General features: G+C 38.2%; 2 protein-coding genes across 6 annotated transcripts in view; one reads left to right on the plus strand and one right to left on the minus strand.

The window, feature by feature from the left end:
• LOC136876353 (triple QxxK/R motif-containing protein) overlaps nucleotides 1-15,405 on the minus strand; it is a 97,537-nt gene that overhangs the window by 39,311 nt on the left and 42,821 nt on the right. Inside the window, exon 1 of one of the 4 annotated variants that reach the window (XM_067150229.2) lies at nucleotides 2,332-2,451. The exons of the other annotated variants lie outside the window; for them this stretch is intronic. The gene's annotated coding sequence lies outside the window, so the exon portion shown is untranslated. Of the gene's footprint in view, nucleotides 1-2,331; nucleotides 2,452-15,405 lie in introns of those variants that run through there. 4 annotated transcript variants of the gene reach the window in all.
• Acsf3 (Acyl-CoA synthetase family member 3) overlaps nucleotides 2,608-15,405 on the plus strand; it is a 197,381-nt gene continuing 184,583 nt past the window's right edge. Inside the window, exons 1-2 of one of the 2 annotated variants that reach the window (XM_067150220.2) lie at nucleotides 2,608-2,755; nucleotides 9,986-10,053. The gene's annotated coding sequence lies outside the window, so the exon portion shown is untranslated. The remainder of the gene's footprint in view (nucleotides 2,756-9,985; nucleotides 10,054-15,405) is intronic. The other variant, XM_067150224.2, reaches the window with a different exon arrangement.

Below are 15,405 nucleotides of genomic sequence, written 5' to 3' on the forward strand. Positions count from 1 at the left end.
CACACTGGTTCATCATAGTATTCCAGCTATTTGATCCCTACTCTGACGTGTTGTTTTGAATGAGCAGTGCACATACTTAAGGCAGAGGCTCACTTAGTAGTAGAATGACCTGGTACAGAGTTACAATTTAGGGCTATTCCAAATTACAGCACCACAATTCACTAAATAACTCAATATTACCCTGAAAAGAGTAGTTTCTTAAGAAAAGCTTCTTCCTCTTCACTTTTATTAAATTCTACATTCATTTTATTCCAAATTAGCAGTGAAGGGGGGTTTTCTCCTTTGGCTTGGAGGAAAAATTTGCCTCCAAGACAGATAGTTTTTTCCACCGTCAGTGTAATGAATTGGGATTTTCTGACTCAATGGGTACTCCTAGGAAACAAATTAGTAAAAGGGCATAGTTTTTCCCTGGGACTCTCCACTATTCGACCCCCCCCCCCTCTTCGCCGAAAAAAGACAAAGAGTGTCCACGGATCACGGCTGTCTGCGGCTTGGTCATTCCTGGTCTGGAACTTTGGACTGTTAGATCGGCAACGTAGAATTATAACGTGTAACGTAGTACTGTTAGTTAAAAGTGAGAAAATTTGTGTATTTTCATTTGATTGAGTATTTCATATGGAAGCATTGTTTTCAATCGTGCCATTCCTACTGACATCATTGTAATAATGACCTATGTTCATTTCAGTTGGGAAAACTCCTATGACAGTCTTTCTGAGGATGTAAAAAGGCAGGTGGAGAGTAAGTGTCTGCCATTATAATGAAAACTCCCCCAACTTGACTGTGATTGATGATAGGCAAGCGGGCCTACCATCATCATCATTATTATTATTATTATTATTATTATTATTATTATTATTGCTGTTGTATGTCCTACTGCGGTGGAATTTTATTTCAGTTGTATTTTGATTGTGTTTTAATTGTGTCTTCTAGTATTAATTATGGTAGTATTACTTATGACTTCAATGTATACTAATTGGTTTAGTGTAAGAGAAGGCCCAATGGCCTTAACTACACCAATAAAGACATTTATCTATCTATCTATCTATCTATCTACATTGAAAATTCCCCATCCTAGTCTTCATATGAGAAAAGACGTTTGGTGATTTCCCCGTCGCATTTCTAGGGTAACGTTAAGAGCTATGCAATTTAATACAATCTTGCTCATAACATGTATACTACCTAATCTAGAATTCTGTATACAATGCAGAATTCCGTAGCGAAGCACGGGTACATCAGCTAGTTTAATGCCAAAATTGGACCAGGAAAAAAATTTGACTTAGTAACTATGGAGTAGGTGTAGTTAACAACAGGGGTGATTGGCTATTTGAATTTTGTCAAGAAAATGAAAGGGTAGTAACTAACATTTGAAACAAACTGCCCAGATGTCACTTGTAAACATGGATTTCACTTTTAGAAACAAATTCTAATGAACTAGTAACAAACTATGTCATTTACACTGTGAATCGGACAAGAGCCAGTAGTAAGAGAGGAATACCACCAATTGAACTATTGTATGGCTCTGGAAGTAGTTTCACATCAAAAACCTCAATATTTTTGGCAAAGAGTCTTACATACACATCTTACAAGAGAAAAGGCAAAAATGGTACATCAGAGCTGAGAAGGGCATTGTTGTAGACTATGATGAAAACACAGAAGTTTACAAGGTCCTCTTCCAGGAGATAAACCAGATGAAGGTACACTGGGATGTAATTTTCCACAGGCAGTAATGTATGGAGCCTTCCGTGGAGATTTTTACAAGTGTTTTAGGTCTTATGGCGACGATGGGATATGAAAGGCCTAGGAGTTCGAAGGAAGCGGCCATAGCCTTAATTAAGGTACAGCCCCAGCATTTGCCTGGTGTGAAAATGGGAAACCACAGAAAACCATCTTCAGGGCTGCCGACAGTGGAATTCGAACCCACTATCTCCCGGATGCAAGCACAGCCGTGCATCTCAAACCGCACGGCCAACTCGCCCGGTTAAAGGGAGACTAAGGCGACGATAGTTAGAATTTGTTTTTAATGATCTAAAGATAATAGGTGTGGAACTAAATGATGCAACAGAGCTAGTTACAAATAGAGGATTGTGGAGGTGCTTAGTAAATTCATAGAAGCTTGCAGACTGAATGCTGAGAGGCATAACAGTCTATAATGAAGATGTATGTATATCAAGACCATGTTATCACCTGGACCATATTTTTCCATGTAAAATATCATTAGAACAACAGGTCCATCATAAATTCTGGTCAATGTGGTATATGCAAGAGAAATTAAGGGATGCCCCAAACATAACATCAGTACCTTCAGTTAAATTCTTAGTACCACATACATACACTAAAATAAACAATCAGATCCAAACAGGCAATTTCTTAATCTTCTTCAAGACTTGGCAAAGATGTAATCTACTATATTGGCTGAGATTTATCAATTGCCAAGATACAAACATCCTAACCTCAGGGAATTGTGCTTTTAAGTATGTGAATATTTGTTGCTTTTGATAAAAGATAAGAAGAGATAAGCCTATCAGACATACTTCTTCCTAAGTACATGACAGTGGAATTTTTAATCATATTACCTCTCATTATTATTCTCATCATTAAAGCAAATAAAGGGTATCTATAATTATATTTCCAAGATCTACTAAGTAAGAAAGAGGGCATTCTTGATATACATTCTTCTAAATAGGGGCAGGTTTCTACCACCAGTACTTAGTGAACAGCACAGTTTTCATTCCATAATTTATTCTCAACTGGATGGGTAAGTATGAAATGAGTCTTTTAGGATTTACTAACATCCTGCTCATCTGTCTCTATTCTCAGCCATCCACAAAGTGATTTTCCATAGTTTTTCGCTTAAGTTTTAGGTACGGTACATACAAGGATGATACCAAAGAGGCACCTCTTTTCTTAATTAAATACAAATATACGAACCCACAGTCACACAAGTTAGAAAAAAAATACACTCCGCCTACACACACATACACTGCCTGCCTGCCTTCTTACCTGCCTGCCTGCCTGTCTGCCTGCTTGCCTGCCTCTCTCTAAAAATGGATCTTATGACCATACATCTGCAAATTCCTTAAATGGTCCAATTACATACAGAATATTAGCAACAAATGACTGAGATAAAAAATACTTTGCGTGCATTTTGAATACACCTCTCTCTACATACAACTGGTGTCAGAAGTGCATGTGGCTGTAATACTGGGTCAAGAACACACAGATCATAGCTTACCAGGGTGTGGAAAAAGTGGCAAAGAAAGAAATATAATTTTTTAAATACACTTTCTGTAAAATTATCTTTATCAGTGAATATTAGGCAAGCTTACAACATTTACATCAATAACCACTTTTTTTTTTAAATGTCTAATGTTGAGGGAATTAGCTCTTAAACCTTTAGTCATCTATACTGTAACTGAATGATATAAAGGATCATGCTTTCTTATCAGATGAGATTGAATTATTTTTTCTTCCTTTCTGGTTTAATCTCACACTGACACATGAAAGGTTTGGTGATGCAAGGATGGAAAAGGTAGTGGCCTTAATTAAGGTACAGCTCCAGTATTTGCCTGGTGTGAAAATGTGAAATCATCTTCAGGGCTGCTAATGATGGGATTTGAACCCATCATCTCCCAGATGCCTTTTTTGTTTCTGTAAGAGTTAAATACACACTCAAGAAAAACACAGATATATATAAATACAGAACTATCTAATAAAAAAAGCAATAAGCTGAAAATGTATTACTGAAGATGTTCTTTGCACTATTCTGGTGAACTTATATAAACTTATATAAATATTATTATGAAAGACCATAGCATGGGTGAGAGACATAAAATTTGACACTGATTCTTCTGTACAAAATTAGGAAATTTACAAAAATGCTATTTTATAATTTTAACTATTATCTCTTCATAATTAATCATCATTTATTACACCTTTCTATAGAAAGGTATAATTTTAATAACAATAAAAAAACAGATTAAAAACAAATACTGTATTTGTAGGTTTTAATAGAAGTCATCAGTAAAGAGGATGTTGGTGCACATTTAGTTCTTCATTTTTAATGAACACCAGCTCAGTGTGACCAAGAGAGCACACGCATCCATCCATCCATCCATATCATGTAGGAAACTCACTGAGAAGGTGCCTGAGATATAACACACTCTAGGTCCTCTCCACATCCTTTATTGGTTTTACATCCCACTAACTACTAGTACGGTTTTCAGGGACATCAAGGAGCTAGAATTTTGTGCCATAGGAATTCTTTTATGAGCTAGTATTATCTGCGCACCTTTTAGCGATAGATTTACACCCTAGTGCTGAATCGGTCGACTTTGGTTATCTTCGAGGTTCGTATTGGCAACCTTTGAAACACTAAGAATCACTTATGATTGCTGTGCGACATCTGGTGTACACTTTACGTACTCGTACTGTTGTTGTTTACACAGCAAAGCCAAATTATAGAATTCATGCTAGGAACAAGTTTCGCATCAAGAAATGTTATATAGTATTATATATTGTGTGTGTGACACAGTTATTGGCATAAGATAATAAAGGTTTAGAAAATTCATATCGATCGATCATATTATTGATTCAATTCAGATTTCATTTCCATTCAGTTGGCAGTATTACCGGAACCGGCAGTGCTCCCTCCTTACTCCTCAACCAAGTACAAAAATCTATCACTAAAAAGTGCGCGTTCAATAAATCTATCAACACAAGGCTGATGTGTTTAAGTACCTTCAAATACCACTGGACTGAGCCATGATCGAACCTGCCAACTTGTGCTTATATTGTCTGAGCCACTCAGCCCATCTCTCCACTTATTATATCCTCAAGGAATCTGCAGAGGGTCCCTGTTGCTAGTTTGTCAACCAAGGCCCACTGATAGGTCTTCTTGAGAATTTGATTAATTAAATCTTCTAATTGCTGTCCACTTGCTATTGAGCATCCAGCCTCAAAGCCCCAGCCAAAACTCAAAAAGAGCCAGAGTGGCTCCAAAAAACTCAGAAATAACAGGGATACGCTGAAGAAAGTATTTTTAAGCTGTCCACTTGCTAATGTTAACATTATGAACCACCTCCAGGATAATCTCTTAACATCTTCAAAATAAAAATGCAATAATCACTGGCAGATACAGACCTTAAGCAACCTGATCCAGGTCTTCACTGAAAGGTGTTGCTTTCTGAACATATCTTACAGCTTTGAAGAATATATAAAGGTGATGTTTGAAGCAACATAAGGGAAGTTGTGTCTATTAACAATTAGTCCTACGGCTCTTGCAGTATTAAAATCATTCTGAATTAAAACTTTTCAGAGAGCTTTACATAAGTTTGGGGAATGCATAAAATGACTAGCAAATGCAACAAGCTCAACAATGGGGAACAATAAGGGCACTGTAAAATGCTTTTCACAGGAAGAGAACTCAACCTGGTGAGCCTGACTGATTGATTGATTGATTGATTGATTGATTGATTGATTGATTGATTGATTGACAAAAAAATATATACAATGTACTACATTTTCTGTCCTGTACTACGACTGATCAAATTTTCAGCATACTGAACCCTCTCAAATAAATAGGGGGAAAAACATGCAGAAGAAATACTGTGAACTTCTGTGGTTATTTTATTTATTTTACAATTTTCCTTTACATCGCACCGACACAGGTAGGTCTTATGTTGACAATGGGATAGAAAAGGTCTAGGGGTGGGAAGGAAGCGACTGCGACCTTAATTCAAGTACAGGCCCAACACTTGCCGGGTGTGAAAATGGGAAACCACAGAAAACCATATTCAGGGCTGCCGACAGTGGGGTTCGAACCCCAGCAAGCTGACAGCTGCGCACCCCCAACCGCATGGCCAACTCGCCTGGTCTTCTATGGTTTAACTAGATGGTGGACCAAATTACATGTTCTTACAAGTAATACGGTAATTTTCTGAAATGGCTAGTTCACGTTGTTTCCAATATACTGGACTTGGCTGCATGTCTGTGAGGGAAGATAAGGGCTCTTCCCTCTTTTCTACGACAATAGGTGTCTAGTGGTGGTGGTGGTGGTGGTGGTGGTGGTGGTGGTGGTGGTGAATACTGTTTTAAGACGAAGTGATGATGATGCTTGTTGTTTTAAGGGGCCTAACATCGAAGGTCATCGGCCCCTAATGGAACGTGATGGACGACATGATACAAGATATTTAAAATTTCAAAACGTATCCACTAACCAGAGTTAAAAATATGGTGATGAAAAAATGAGTATGAGATTAAAACAGCAGTGGATCTAATTCGCAATGCCTTATTTCTAATAAAATAAGAGAAAATACAGAGAGAAAAGGAATAAGGCATTGCCTGGTGGTGCATATATAGATACTTCATTTACATTAGACGTTAAAATAACACATTAAAATACGCAACACAAACTAAAATGAAGTCAATAGGTTAAAAGCGCAATGGAAACAAAGACACGAAGACAAAGGACATCACTAGACACAGTAAAACAGACCACTATCCCTCATAAAGCGGATGACGAGGTCTGCTGACTGCTCGTCATCTCGCAAGATAAGGGAGATGGTACCCGGAAGGTTAAGACTACGGCGGAGATCGACCAGGTCCACACACTCCGTAAGGATGTGTACCACGGTAAGATGGTCGCCGCAGGTACACACCGGAGGGGGTTCTCCTTTCAAAAGATGCGAGTGAGTTATGATACCGTGGCCGATCCGAAGACGACATAATACCACGGCTTCCCTTCGCGAAGCCCGAAGGGAAGTCCTCCATACCTTCGTTGTTCCTTTTATCGCTCTCAGCTTATTGGGAAGTGGAATGGCCTGCCACTCCATCTCCCAATGAGACATGACCAGATGTCTCAGCTGAGAGCGAATTAAGACGAAGTATGAGCTACTCTAAGTGTTTGGTGTTGCATCATAAAAGTGCAGCAATGTCTGTGATGGAAGATAAGGAACAAGAGAGATCGGCCTCTAAGCTCATCTCCATTTTCTATTACAAAAGCTATTTCACCAATAACCAAACTGTACGTGATATGCGTACAAGTACAACACGGTTCAACCCGGAAAATAAATTAAATAATTCTTCACACCGTGGAAGCTTCACTTCTAAGAAGTGTAGGAATTATTGCTATTATAAATTTAATTTCAGCCAATCAAAACATTTGGACACTCGGACTTCTGTGTTATGCTTTTCAGTCTGTCAAGTTACAGTGATTAAACTTCCTGTTATGAGTGACAAAGTTCAAATATCTTGGGTGTACAAATGTTGATGATGCCCAGGTTATGGAAGAGGTGAATATATTAATGCAAATGAATGACAACAGTCATCACCTGTGATTGCAGGATGAAAGATTACCAGAAATCAAAAATCTATTGAACCTGTCACAATTCTATGGCATCATGTTGCCTAATTACAAAATAAAATACAATGGTGACTAAGAGTCAGAGAGACAAAATGCTGAGATAGTCAGTTAGCATCACTAGATTGGTATATTTTTCCAATGTAGACATAAGAATTTAGAGCCTAATTTATTTTTCAGATTTTACACATAATTCATCCCAGGTTTTAATGTACATTTGTTTAGTTATTAGATGTATTACATTAAAGCTGAAGATGGCCAGCCAAGGCCATGTAATACAATAATATTGTGAATTATAGTATTGAAAAAGGTGGACCATTACGACATTAACTTAATAATAATTATTGTGAATATTCTCCGCTGAGAATCGATCCTAGATGTGGGTTCTGTAGATAGAGGTACCCTTGTCGGCTTTCTCTTCCGGGTTTCAAACTGTGCGCCAACAGTAAGTTGGTAGCCTGAGGGATGTGAAAGTCAGGTTCAGCGAGAGTGATATTTTGTGCAATGTTCCAGTCCTTGTAATTGATATGTGAGACAAAGATATTGCCAGTTATTCTGGGAAGAACAATACATTCCATGCTGAAGTGATAATTGTTGACTGTTGAGTAAACCTCAATATCACTGCTGTGTTTGCTTAGGATGTGTGATCACCAAAGGCTTGCAATGTTATGGGGATGATCTTCTTCTTCTTCTTCATCTTCTTCTTCTTCTTCAGAATCAATTGTTGCACCATCTGTTCAGATATTAAGTTACTCTGTGAACCATTGTCCAGTATGGTATGAACTAAATGGAATCTTTGAGCATCCTTTTCTTTTTTTTTTCTTTTTTTTTTGCTAGTTACTTTACGTCGCACCGACACAGATAGGTCCTACGGCGACGATGGAATAGGAAAGGCCAACTCGCCCGGTCCGAGCATCCTTAATCCTTATTAAAGCCGTACTCAGAAGTATCTGAATCTTGGATGTGCTTCTTAGAGAATAATAAGATGATTGTTGTGGATTGTTGTTCTGATGTGCAGGAGATGATATATGGTCAGTCTCATGGTGCAACAATGTGTGGTAATATTTGTTACATAATCTGCATGATGTTTTTGATGTGCATGCCTTCAAAGTATGAGATGAGCTGAGGCTATTAATTGCTGCATAGATTTTTATTCTTTATTAACTTGAATTTTTCATTACAGTCTGATTTAAGAAAATCTGGGCATCTATAAAGCTGATGTTCATCTGAGCAAATGCAACATTGTCTTGACACAGTAATGTACGACTGTTGAGCTGCAATTTTGACCTTGAGCTTGTCTGATGATTTTGTGTTAGACTGGGAGAGGGGTTGGAGGCACAAAGTTGTAATGTCTGACTTAACAAGATCTTTTTAACTCCATAGTTTCGAGATGAGAATATTTTCGAATTCTAGTCTCAATGTTTTGTCCACTCGTGATAGCAAGAGCTTGTTTAAAGATCTAAAATGCTTATTTTAGGATGTAGTGCATTCAGGGCATCAATGCTACCTCAGAATTTATTTACGAGTTTGCATGTCTCAGATATTTTACCCGGTAAATCTAGGATCTGTTTGATACATTCAGCAGTTATTAATTTTGGTGAGTGATACCTACTCACGAGAAGATCATAAGCCACAGTAAAATTGTAGTCTGAAATGCCAATATTCCTAATAGCGTCCTTGGTTCCTCTTTTAACCGAAGATAACATATAAAGACACTTCTCAACATTTGACAGGTCATTGTTATCAACAATCATGTTCTGAAAAGTGTTGCTGAAGTGAAGCCAAGTTGTTAATTTACCATCAAATGTAGGGGAGCTTAATTTACAGCAATTTTATCTGCCTTCCTACATCATTGAATAAAAGGGAACATACTTCGTCAGCTAAATGTGAAGTCTGGGAAATTATAACCTTTCTAAGCTTAGCTTCCAGAAGATCACAAATATTCTCAAATTCCTGGTGTCAATCAATATGTGATTCAATATTTTCATCATTATTTAGCTTAAGTTCAGTTTGAACATGTTTGAAATCTTCCTTAACAGAAAGTAGCTTATTAACTTTTTACTCTGATGAAAGTTTATTATTTTAATTATTTATTACAATTTGCTTTATGTCGCACCGACACAGATAGGTCTTATGGTGACGGTGGGATAGGAAAGGCCTAGGAATGTAAAAGAAGCAGCCATACCCTTAATTAAGGTATAGCCCAAGCATTTACCTGGTGTGAAAATGGGAAACCACAGAAAACCATCTCCAGTGCTGCCTACAGTGGGGTTCGAACCCACTATCTCCTGGATGCAAGCTCACAGCCCTAACCACATGGCGAACTCACCCAGTGATTAAAGTTTTATCTGCAGTATCAAGTTCAGAGCTCACAAAGCTCTGAATTCATTTAAACCAGCTTTAAAAATGGATCTATTCTTGATTAGAGCTTGCTTTTAATTGGGATCCATGTTGCATTTATAGTGATTAATATTTATGAACAACTGGTATCATCTTTATGTTCCAATTCCATCTAACTTGCGCTTTCTAAGTTATGTGGCACATCATAGCCATCGATATTAGTTTTCATGTCATGCTAGATGATGCTACTTGTCATTATAATGATGTGCAATCTGTTTTTATGTACAGGTTAGGTTGTAAATGCTATAGTAGATGCCATCAACGAAGTATCCAAGGCAGTGCATTGCAGCCGCACAGTGAGTAATAATATTTCAGTATATCCTTTGATACCTTGTAAATACCAAAACTTGCCTGGTTCATGGAGTTTGCTATTGAATTCCATATTCAGGCTGGAGGACCAATATTGGGAATGTATTTTCAATCACCATATTAATTATTATTCAATTTTTATCACACTGATTATACGTACCAACACAAATATTCACATGACTAAGTAAAAATTTCCCATTTAGAGTTAGTTTGATGATCGAATGAGTGTTGTTGTCCATGCCCATTTCCTTGAGTATAAGACTGAATTGGCTTTTCTAAAGTCAATACAAGTGGTTTGGCATAAGGAGATCTGATTTTGAAGTTACTCTTTAGTGAAAAGATCTGTTCACTATAGAAGCAGCTCTTAAGGCAGCCAGCTTGATATTCACCATTCTGTGGATCAATGCAACTATGAAGTGCTTTTGACAGGACTTCATAGGCTACTGAAAGAAGAGATATGCCTCGGTCTGCTTTATTGCCTTTTTTTATAGAGAGGATGTATGACACGGTTGTCGCTCCTCAGGAACAGTTTCCAATTCTCATACATCATGAAAGAGTTCTTCCATTTTGGCAACAAAATTGAGACCAACCATTTTCAGAATTTTGGCAACTACGGAATCCTGCCTGATGTCTTTTGTTGGGGAGAGATGCAATTATTGTATAGGTTTTATTATATTATTAGTAGAGATGGGTCCTCGATACCTTTGATACCTCGATACTCATGATACTTGCATGGTATAGACATCGAACGATACTTCAGAAAATTCACTGGATGCTTTTTCGATACTTTGGTGGTCATCATCATCGTCTTCTCTTTCCAATTCCCTTCTTGCTACCCGTTCCCTTCCCATTCTTTTTACATGTTCGAACCATCTCAATCTTGCTTTTATGTATGTTCTGTACTAACGGTTCTATATTTAGCTTTTCTCTGATTTTTATATTTTGAATTCTATCTCTTCTTGTCTTTTTAACCGATGTTCTTAAAAATTTCATTTTTACTGCTCTTGGATCTTACTATCTTGTCTCTTATTAGTTACCAGTGTTTCTAGTCTGTATGTCACAACTGGTATGAAATACAGTTTATATAATGTTAATTTCGTTCTCTTGGGTACTTTGTCATCCCATAAAAGCTTTCTGACTTGATGATAAAATGTTGTACCTTTACATAGTCTGTTATTAATTTCAGGGTTGATTTCATTACTTCCATTTATAATGCTACACAGATATGTAAACTGTTCTACATTCTTTAACCGTTCTTCATTTATATTCACTTGGCATCTCTTTTTCTCTTTTCCACAGTGCATGACTACAGTTTTTTATTTACTAATTACCATTCCACACTCCTTCAGATTTTCATTCCAAATGTCCAGTCACCTTTGTGTCCTTTTCTCTTTCTCCCCAAATCACCTTATCATCTGCAAATACCAAAGCATTCACTTCATCACTACTGATACTCTGTTTTACACGTTTTATGATTCCATCCATCAGTATAATAAACAATAATGGTGACAGTGCACTTCCTTGCTTGAGACCTATTTTTGTATTAAATGTTTCAGAGTCACCACTCCCCACTTGCACACTGCTTTAACTCTCATGATACAACATTTTTATCTTGTTAATTAATGATTTTGGTATATTCCTTTTCACTTGGCATTCCCATACATGTTTTCTCTTAACTGTATCATAAGCTTTTCCAAATCCAAAAATACGAAGATGATTTCCTTGTTCCTTTCCAGATGTTTTTCCATTATCGTTTGCACTGTAAATATCAAATGTATTGTTGATCTATTCGGTCTAAAGCCATATTGTTCTTCCTCTAACTGTGTTTCTGTTATATCCCTCAGTATTTTGTCTACGATTTTCTACATTATTTTTAGCCCATATGATAATAGGTTTATACCTCTATAATTTTCACAATTCTTCTTATTTCCTTTTTTGAACAACGGTACAATGCTTCCTTGCTGCCAATCCCCAGGTATCCTTTCATCCTTTCATACGGCACTGAGGGCTCGGTATAGTCACTGTAGTCCAATGCTTCCTGCTGCCTTAATCATATTAGTATTGAATTCATCTTTTCCACTTGCTTTACCTTTGGTCATTGCTTTCACTGCCGTTTCAAGTTCCAACCATGTTATCAGGTTCTCTTCTTTTTCTTCATCTATTATTTCCATTTTCTTACCTCCTTCTTCTTCTGAACAGTCATCCTCATTATAAAGTTTTCCAAAATACTTTGCCAACACCCTCTGAGGACCCTTTTCATCATGTACTATGGATCCATCTTCTCTCTCTAATGCCTTCATTTTTCCTTGATTAAGCAAGCCTCGGACCTATCCGAGTAACGGAGTCCCACTCCCATTTGACAGGCGAGGGACTCCTTGGAAACAACTTGGCGAACGAAATGGAATTCGATGGGGAGCTATCAATATTAATGGGGCTTATAGAAGAAAGAAAGTAGAACTGGCTGAGTCAGCAAAGAGGATGCATCTGGATGTGCTAGGAGTAAGTGATATTCGGGTAAGGGGAGATAACGAGGAAGAGATAGGAGATTATAAAGTGTACTTGACGGGTGTTAGAAAGGGAAGGGCAGAGTCTGGGGTAGGGCTCTTTATCAGGAGTACCATTGCACGGAACATAGTTTCTGTTAGGCACGTAAATGAGCGAATGATGTGGGTAGATTTGTCAGTTGGAGGAATTAGGACTAGAATTGTGTCCGTGTATTCACCATGTGAGGGTGCAGATGAGGATGAATTTGACAAGTTTTATGAAGCATTGAGTGACATCGTAGTCAGGGTAAACAGCAAGGATAGAATAGTGCTAATGGGCGATTTCAATGCGAGAGTTGGGAATAGAACTGAAGGATACGAAAGGGTGATTGGTAAATGTGGGGAAGATATGGAAGCTAATGGGAATGGGAAGCATTTGCTGGACTTCTGTGCTAGTATGGGTTTAGCTGTTACAAATACATTCTTCAAGCATAAGGCTATTCACCGCTACACATGGGAGGCTAGGGGTACCAGATCCATAATAGACTATATCTTAACAGACTTCGAATTCAGGAAATCTGTTAGGAATGTACGAGTTTTCCGGGGATTTTTCGATGATACAGACCACTATTTGATCTGTAGTGAACTAAGTATCTCTAGGCCTAAGGTAGAGAAAGTGAAATCTGTCTGCAAACGAATAAGGGTAGAAAATCTCCAGGACGAGGAAATTAGACGGAAGTACATGGATATGATTAGTGAGAAGTTTCGAACAGTAGACATTAAGCAGGTTCAGGATATAGAAAGTGAATGGGTGGCATATAGGGATGCTGTAGTAGAAACAGCCAGGGAATGCCTTGGAACAACTGTGTGTAAAGACGGGAAAAGGCGAACATCTTGGTGGAATGATGAAGTGAGAGCAGCTTGTAAACGTAAAAAGAAGGCTTATAAGAAATGGCTCCAATCAAGGGCCGAGGCAGATAGGGAGTTGTATGTAGATGAAAGAAACAGAGCGAAACAAATAATTGTTGAATCCAAAAAGAAGTCATGGGAAGATTTTGGTAACAACCTGGAAAGGCTAGGTCAAGCAGCGGGGAAACCTTTCTGGACAGTAATAAAGAATCTTAGGAAGGGAGGGAAAAAGGAAATGAACAGTGTTTTGAGTAATTCAGGTGAACTCATAATAGATCCCAGGGAATCACTGGAGAGGTGGAGGGAATATTTTGAACATCTTCTCAATGTAAAAGGAAATCAACCTGGTGGTGTTGTGAACAGCGAAGCTCAAGGGGAGGAGGAAAATGATGTTGGTGAAATTATGCTTGAGGAAGTGGAAAGGATGGTAAATAAACTCCATTGTCATAAAGCAGCAGGAATAGATGAAATTAGACCTGAAATGGTGAAGTATAGTGGGAAGGCAGGGATGAAATGGCTTCATAGAGTAGTAAAGTTAGCGTGGAGTGTTAGTAAGGTACCTTCAGATTGGGCAAAAGCAGTAATTGCCCCTATCGATAAGCAAGGGAACAGGAAGGATTGCAACAACTATCGAGGTATCTCACTGATTAGTATACCAGGCAAAGTATTCACTGGCATCTTGGAAGGGAGGGTGCGATCAGTCGTTGAAAGGAAGTTGGATGAAAACCAGTGTGGTTTCAGACCACAGAGAGGCTGTCAGGATCAGATTTTCAGTATGCGCCAGGTAACTGAAAAATGCTACGAGAGGAATAGGCAGTTGTGTTTATGTTTCGTAGATCTAGAGAAAGCATATGACAGGGTACCGAGGGAAAAGATGTTCGCCATACTGGGGGACTATGGAATTAAAGGCAGATTATTAAAAGCAATCAAAGGCATTTATGTTGACAATTGGGCTTCAGTGAGAATTGATGGCAGAATGAGTTCTTGGTTCAGGGTACTTACAGGGGTTAGACAAGGCTGTAATCTTTCGCCTTTGCTGTTTGTAGTTTACATGCATCATCTGCTGAAAGGTATAAAATGGCAGGGAGGGATTCAATTAGGTGGAAATGTAGTAAGCAGTCTGGCCTATGCTGACGACTTGGTCTTAATGGCAGATTGTGCTGAAAGCCTACAGTCTAATATCGTGGAACTTGAAAATAGGTGCAATGAGTATGGTATGAAAATTAGCCTCTCGAAGACTAAATTGATGTCAGTAGGTAAGAAATTCAACAGAATTGAATGTCGGATTGGTGATACAAAGCTAGAACAGGTCAATAATTTCAAGTATTTAGGTTGTGTGTTCTCCCAGGATGGTAATATAGTAAGTGAGATTGAATCAAGGTGCCGTAAAGCTAATGCAGTGAGCTCGCAGCTACGATCGACTGTATTCTGTAAGAAGGAAGTCACCTCCCAGACGAAACTATCTTTACATCGGTCTGTTTTCAGACCAACTTTGCTTTACAGGAGCGAAAGCTGGGTGGACTCAGGATATCTTATTCATAAGTTAGAAGTAACAGACATGAAAGTAGCAAGAATGATTGCTGGTACAAACAGGTGGGAACAATGGCAGGAGGGCACTCGGAATGAAGAAATAAAGGCTAATTTAGGAATGAACTCGATGGATGAAGCTGTACGCATAAACCAGCTTCGGTGGTGGGGTCATGTGAGGCGAATGGAGGAGGATAGGTTACCTAGGAGAAAAATGGACTCTGCTATGGAGGGTAAGAGAAGTAGAGGTAGACCAAGATGACGATGGTTAGACTCGGTTTCTAACGATTTAAAGATAAGAGGTATAGAACTAAATGAGGCCACAACACTAGTTGCAAATCGAGGATTGTGACGACGTTTAGTAAATTCACAGAGGCTTGCAGACTGAACGCTGAAAGGCATAACAGTCTATAATGATAA

The sequence above is a fragment of the Anabrus simplex genome, chromosome 6, assembly GCF_040414725.1.
Source record: "Anabrus simplex isolate iqAnaSimp1 chromosome 6, ASM4041472v1, whole genome shotgun sequence".
In the NCBI taxonomy this organism is placed as follows: domain Eukaryota; kingdom Metazoa; phylum Arthropoda; class Insecta; order Orthoptera; family Tettigoniidae; genus Anabrus; species Anabrus simplex.